The sequence below is a fragment of the Hevea brasiliensis genome, chromosome 12, assembly GCF_030052815.1.
Source record: "Hevea brasiliensis isolate MT/VB/25A 57/8 chromosome 12, ASM3005281v1, whole genome shotgun sequence".
Lineage (NCBI taxonomy): Eukaryota > Viridiplantae > Streptophyta > Magnoliopsida > Malpighiales > Euphorbiaceae > Hevea > Hevea brasiliensis.
The window spans coordinates 21,152,758-21,160,390 of record NC_079504.1 but is presented as its reverse complement, the minus strand read 5'-3'; the positions used below and the strand labels follow the sequence as shown (position 1 = coordinate 21,160,390).

At 34.8% G+C, this 7,633-nt stretch overlaps 1 non-coding gene across 1 annotated transcript; it reads left to right on the top strand.

Annotated features, from left to right (window-relative positions):
• Positions 1 to 5,741: 5,741 nt before the first annotated feature.
• LOC131171690 (small nucleolar RNA R71) lies at positions 5,742 to 5,848 on the top strand. The gene has a single exon (XR_009142348.1). It is a non-coding gene; the product is annotated as a small nucleolar RNA R71 (small nucleolar RNA).
• Positions 5,849 to 7,633: the final 1,785 nt, after the last annotated feature.

The window sequence follows — 7,633 nt, the reverse complement described above, 5'->3', positions numbered from 1 at the left end:
CCCCTGAAACTCTCTGCAGGTTTTACATTTTTAGCAATTTAAAGTGCCAAGAACAGGTTTTGGTGGTGACATTATCCCCAGCATACATCATGTTGAACCTAGTGTTAAATGACCTGATAAAAAACCCAAAAATGTGATCCTAAACACACTAAAACCAAACCCAAAACACAATTTGTACAAAAATTTCACTCAAAATTTAATTAAAATCTAATTAATCGCTAAGAACAATTAAAATCTATCAATCCACCAAACACAAACTAAAACATTATTCAAGTAATATTCACATTAACAATCACACCACAAGGAATAACACCCAAATTCAACCCCAAACTCATCATTAAAAATTCATGAATAAGGAATAAAATTCTGCTGCAGACACTGTTCACATGATTAAATTTCTGCAGAATTATATCATGAAATTTCACAAAATATACAATGGCAAATATGTCAATCTCAGTGCACTACGTTAAAATTAATTCCCCAAAAAGTAAAATCAAAAGCATGTTGCTATTGATTACCATGAAAGTTCCTATATTTCTCACTAATTTCCTCAAAATGCTGCAACTAAAATGGCCTTTCACTCCACCATGTTGCTGCAATCAGACATAAAGCTTAAATTAGTTCAGATTTGACTTTGTTAAAAACAATATGCATCATGGAAGACAAATATAAGGTTCAGCAACTTCCCAGGCATTAATTCTTTCAATTCAGCATACACATTTGCTTGAAAATCTCCACCAACCTGCAGAAAGAAATTTTAATGTCAAATTTGAGTTCAATGGGATATAAGATGAAACAAAATAAAAGAAAAATTAAGTATAAGGAAAAATTTTTGGGGTGCCTCCCAAAGAGCGCTAATTTTAGGTCATTAGCTTGACCCTCCTTAATTTAGTGAATTGGTGGATCATCAAGGAAACAACTTGTTCCCTTCTCAATGGGCTGGCCTGTGATATAAATCTTGAGCCTTTGACCATTAACTTTAAAAAGACCAGAATTTTCACTCCAAATATCCACAGCTCCATGTGGATAAACTTTGACGACCTTGAAAGGACCAGACCATCTTGATTTCAACTTTCCAGGAAAGAGTCTAAGTCTAGAATTATACAATAAAACCAGATCACCCTCTTTAAACTCCTTTCTTTTAATATACTTATCATGCCAAAATCTAGTCCTTTCCTTAAAAATCCTAGCATTCTCATATGCATCCAACCTTATCTCTTTAAGTTTATTTAATTGAAGTAACATTTTCTCTCCAGCACTATTTAAGACAAAATTCAAAGTTCGAATTGCCCAATATGCTTTGTGCTCCAACTCAACTGGCAAATGACATGATTTCCCATAGACTAGCTTAAAAGGTGTAGTTCCAATGGGTGTCTTGTAAGCTGTCTTGTATGTCCATAATGCATCATCTAGCCTTAATGACCAATCCTTCCTTGAGTGATTAACAATTTTTTCCAGAATTCTCTTCAATTCCCTATTAGATACTTCAACTTGCCCAATAGTCTGAGGATGATAAGGTGTAGCTACCTGATAAGTAACCCCATATTTCTTCAAAAGATTTTCAAACTGTTTATTGTAGAAATGAGATCCACCATCACTGATTATAGCTCTTGGAGCTCCAAATCTAGTGAAAATAAACTTTTTCAAAAATTTCACTGCTACCCTTGCATCATTTATAGGGGAAGCAATGGCCTCAACCCATTTAGACACATAATCCATACCTACTAAAATGTACTTATTCCCAAAAGATGATGGGAATGGTCCCATGAAATCGATGCCCCAAACATCAAATAATTCAATCTCCAAAATTCCTTGTTGTGGCATTTCATTTTTCCTTGAAATATTCCCCACTCTTTGACATCTGTCACATCTCAAAACAAATTCTTTCACAATTTTAAACATGTGTGGCCAATAAAATCCAGCTTGAAGTATTTTACCTACTGTTTTATCCACACTAAAATGACCTCCATAGTCAGAAGAATGACAATGCTCTAGAATGTTTCCTATTTCCTCTTCAGGCACGCTCCTTTTAACTAGGCCATCATTACATCTCTTGAATAACAATGGATCCTCCCATGTATAAAATTTCACATCATGCAAAAATTTCTTTTTCTGTTGATAGCTCAAATCTGGTGGGAGAACTCCACATGACAAGTAATTGACAAAATCTGCAAACCATGGCAATGCAGCAACAACAACTAGCAGTTGCTCATTTGAGAAAAACTCACCAATTGGCAATTCCTCTTCATTTTCATCCTTACTCTCATACTTAATCCTTGATAGATGGTCCACAACATCATTATTAGCTCCCTTTCTATCTTTAATTTGTAAGTCAAACTCCTGTAGCAATATAACCCATCTTATCAGTCTTGGCTTTGCTTATTTTTTATTCATCAAATATCTTATGGCGGCATGGTCTGTATAGACAATCACTTTCGATCCAACCAGGTATGATCTGAACTTTTCCACAGTAAATACCACAGCTAAAAATTCTTTCTCAGTGGTGGCATAATTTACTCGAGCATCATCTAGAGTTTTGCTGGCATAATAGATTGCATAAGACCTCTTCTCTTTTTTCTGACCAAGTACAGCTCCCACAGCAAAGTCACTAGCATCACACATAATTTCAAATGGCAATGACCAATCCGGAGGTTGCATAATAAAGGCTGTTGTTAGAGCTTCCTTCAACCTATTAAAAGAATCAAAACAAGCGTGGTTAAAATTAAAAGGAACATCATGATTTAACAAATTTGTAAGAGGTTTAGCAATTTTTGAAAAATCCTTTATAAATCGCCGATAGAACCCAACATGCCCAAGAAAACTTATAATTCCTTTCACTGAAGTTGGTGGAGGCATCTTCTCAATCACTTTTACTTTGGCCTTGTCCACTTCAATTCCTATATGTGATACCAAATGTCCAAGAACAAAGCCTTCTTGCACTATAAAATGACATTTCTCCCCGTTTAGCACCAAATCTATTTCTTCACATCTTTTAAGCACTTTAGAGAGGTTAGATAGACAATTATCAAAAGAAAAACCATATACAAAAAAATTATCCATGAAAACTTCCATAATTTCCTCAATAAAATCAAAGAAAATGGCCATCATACACCGCTGAAAAGTAGCTGGTGCATTACATAAGCCAAAAGGCATCCTTCTATATGCAAATGTGCCATATGGACATGTGAATGTGGTTTTCTCTTGATCACTAGGATGTATTGGGATTTGGAAAAAACTAGAATACCCATCCAAATAACAAAATATGAATGTTTTGCTAACCTCTCTAACATTTGATCAATAAAAGGCAAAGGAAAATGGTCTTTCCTAGTGGCACTATCAAGCTTCCTGTAATCTATACACATCCTCCACCCTGTAACAATTCTAGTAGGTGTCAACTCGTTATTTTCATTTTTCACAACGGTCGCACCTCCTTTCTTAGGAACCACGTGAACTGGGCTAACCCAACTACTATCAGAAATAGGATAAATGATCCCAGCTTCAAGCAGTTTCAAGACTTCTTTCTTCACCACCACTTTCATATTAGGATTTAACCTTCTTTGATGTTCTATGGTAGCTTTGAAATCATCCTCTAAAAGAATCCTATGCATGCACAATGTAGGGTTTATACCCTTTATGTCATCAATGGTATAACCAATGACTTTCCTATGTGCTCTTAACTCTCTCAGCAATTTTTCAACTTGTACATCACTCAAATTTGCATTAATAATGACAGGATAAGTTGAATTAGGTCTAAGAAAAGCATACCTTAATGTAGATGGAAGTGGTTTGAGGTCTACCTGTGGTGCGTCCTTCTCATCTAGCAAAGATGGGTGTGCAACTTCATATTTCAATTCTTCAACTTGCAAAACTTGATCTCCTACAACTTCTTGAGTAGCTTCCAAAATTTGAGCAAAAGCTGCAACTTCAGGATTTTCATCCTTTGTTGTTCTACTATGTACCAAACAATTCTCCAAAGGGTCCTCAGGATATCTTTTCTTAAATTCTGCTTCCACAATCTCATCAATAACATCCACCCTTAAACAAGGATCAACTCCATGATGTTTCTTCAAAGTCTGATTCAAATTAAATTCCACCTCCTCTTCTCCAACTTTTAATGTCAATCTACCATTCTTTACATCAATTATAGCCCCTGCTGTGGCTAAAAATGGCCTTCCCAAGATGATAGGTATGTGAATATCCTCTTCCATTTCAAGAACCACAAAATCCACAGGAATGAAAAATTTTCCAACTTTTAAGGGCACATTCTCCAAAATTCCCACTGGATATTTGATGGATCTATCAGCTAGTTGCAAAGAAATGGTGGTGGGCTTCAAATCTCCTACCTTCAGCTTTTCACAAATGGAGAGTGGCATCAAACTTACACTAGCTCCAAGATCACACAATGCCTTTTCAATACTAGTATCCCCAATGTGACAAGGAATAGAGAAACTTCCTGGATCCTTCAATTTTGGTGGAAGTTTATTCTGTAAGAGAGCACTACACTCCTCTGTTAATGCCACAGTTTCATAATCTTCTAATCTCCTCTTGTTTGACAAAATTTCTTTCAGGAATTTAGCATATGAGGGCATTTGAGAAATTGCATCTGTAAATGGAATGTTGATGTATAATTTCTTCAAAACTTCCAAAAATTTCCCAAACTGCTTATCTAGCTTTGCTTTCTGAAACCTCTGAGGATATGGCAATGGTGGCTTGTATGGTGGTGGAGGCACATACTTTTCCTCTTCTTTTTTTTAACTTCCTTCTTCTTGTTTGTTTCCTCATTAACTTCATCATGATTCGAAATAGATTCATTTTTGTCTTCATCTTCTTTCTTCTTTTCCTCTTCTATCTCATCTTTTTCTTCTTCTCCCATAATTTTCCCACTCCTTAGGATAACTGCCTAGCAATGTTCTCTAGGATTCTCTAGTTGACTTGGAAGTTTTCCTTGTGCTTTGTTGGAAGAGCTTGCTTGTTGAGCTATTTGGTTTTCCAACATCCTATTATGAGTGGCAAGCTGGTCTATCCTTGAAGTTAATTGTTGAATCATTTCTCCTTGTTTCTGTTGAGCAGTTAAGAAATTCTTCATCATAGACTTCAAAATTGAATCTTAGTCTGAAGACTGAACTGGTGGTTGTGGAATAGGTGCATTTTGATTCCTTTGTGGTGGGAATCCAGGTGGTACTCTGTTTTGCTGAAAGTTCTGTTATTGTTGCTGAAAATTAGGAGGTTGTTGATAATTCTGTTGCTGCCCTTGTCAACCTCCCCAAGAAAAGTTAGGGTGATTCCTCCATGTTGGATTATATGTAGCAGAAAAAGGATTACCAACTGGTTTCTGATTGTAATTCCCAACAAAATCAACTTGCTCATTTCCAAACTCTTTCCCATAGGAAGGAAAATCATTGATACAATGCATATTTCCTGCACCAACATCTTCTGTATGACTAGATCCTCCAATTGATGAGTCAACCTTCATGCTTAACTTATTCATTTTTCTCGTCAAAGCATCAAATTTGGCATTGAACATACTCATGACATCTAATTCATATACACCAGCTGGTGGCTTCTTCATTTCAATTCTTTCACAGCTCCATTGATAATTGTTGTAAGCAATTTTATCCAATGCTAAATAAGCTTCATCTTCTGACTTCTCCATAAGATCACCTCCTGAAGATGCATCAATTATACTTCTAATTGCTGGAGAAACACCATTGTAGAAATGTTGAACTAGCATCCATCTAGGGATTCCATGATGTGGACATCTCCTTTGAAGATCCTTATATCTCTCCCAAGCTTCATAGAGACTCTCATCATCCCTTGGTCTGAAAGAAGTTAATTCATTTCTCAATTTTACAGTCTTGCTAGGAGGAAAATATTGAGCCAAGAAAGCTTGTGACAACTCATCCCAAGTAGTTATTGAACCCGGAGGTAATGAATGCAACCACTCCCTAGCATGATCCTTCAAAGAAAAAGGAAATAATCTCAATCGGATGGCATCATCTGACACTCCATTTATCTTCAGCATGTCACTAATCTCAAGAAAATATGCAAGGTGCACATGTGGACTGTCAGTAGGACCTCCCCCAAACTGTGATTGTTGAACCATTTGACAAAGTGAGGGCTTCAACTCAAAGTTGTTTGCTTCCACTCTAAGCCTTGTAATACTTAGTCTAAAATCTCCAAAACTAGGAAAAGCGTGATCCTTAATTGATCAGTTGTTGTTGTTTGCCATACTTTTTGTTCTTCTCATATAAAAGATATGTACCTGAAAAACCAAAATAAGAAAATCTCAAAGTATAATCATAAAGAAAAGAAATTAAAATAAAAAATAAAATGCCCAAATTAACCAAACAATCAATCGTCTACTATCAAACAAAACAAATCCCCGGCAACGGCGCCAAAAACTTGATTGCGTACTCCACAAGTATACGGGTCGTTCAAATAGTAAAGAAAAGATATCGTCCCACAGAGTTTTGTTGTTTGAGTACTAATCTATAAAAGTCACGATTATTTGGGCTATCGATAATTTGTGCCAAAAATAGAGTAAGAGATACAGCAAATTAAATTGGAAAAATAAGAAAATTATAATGAATTAAGCAATTAAAATTCTAAGCACTATTGTCACTCCCTACCCCTCAGTAAGATGTAACATGATCCCGTAGTACATCTAATGAATTACTGTACTTCACCTACCGGTAACCCTTTAAATATACTATAAGGGATCTTAAAACAATTTTCTTACTTTTCAAAGGTGGAGAGCACTTTTGGTAGGAATTAAAAACTTTTACTTGAAGTTTAAAGACTAGTTAAAATTTTTGTACATTTTTATTTTTACGCAAATTTTGAAAAATTTTCGGCAGAGTGCCGTCTATATTTGGAAAAAACAGTTTTTCAAACACCTGTAAAAACACTTTCAATAATTTATTTCATCAAAATCAACCACTACCGCAACACAAATCAACATCATTTCTCCCGACTCCATAATTCAAAACAATTCTCAATTCAATTGTCTTCAGAAATAATATTAAATAACTTCATTCATATTCCACTGAAGAAAAATTAATTTACATTCATTACAAAACTCAAAAATAAGTTTGAACAATACAATAATTTACACTTCCATTACACACCCAAAATAATATTTCAAAAGTTTTATACATCTGCTCAAATAATTTACACACATATATTTACATGCATAATCAAAATCTAATATACAAGGGTATACCTATAATATACCCGAGGCTAGTCACAAGCAATCTTCAAGGTGCAGCTGCAGGAATCTCACTCAACTGCTCTATCTCTACTCTCACCTGCGACAGCATACAAAGCTATCACTGAGTGATGAACTCAGTGGTGTACAACTATAATTTAAAATGTAATACAATATCATTGACAATAATTATACCAAAAATTCAAAATCTCAAAATTTAACCAATTTCCAAATGTCAAAATTTTCATTGCCAATAATAATAGTCACTTGTTAAAATAACCTTAATTGAAATTTCAATTTGTCAAATCACAACTGAACAATAAAAATAATTCTTGCAATTATGGAAATAAATAATTATTTTAACAAAATCATTTATGCACAATCTCATTTAAAATCTCAATTTCAATTCAATCAAAACCCATTCTT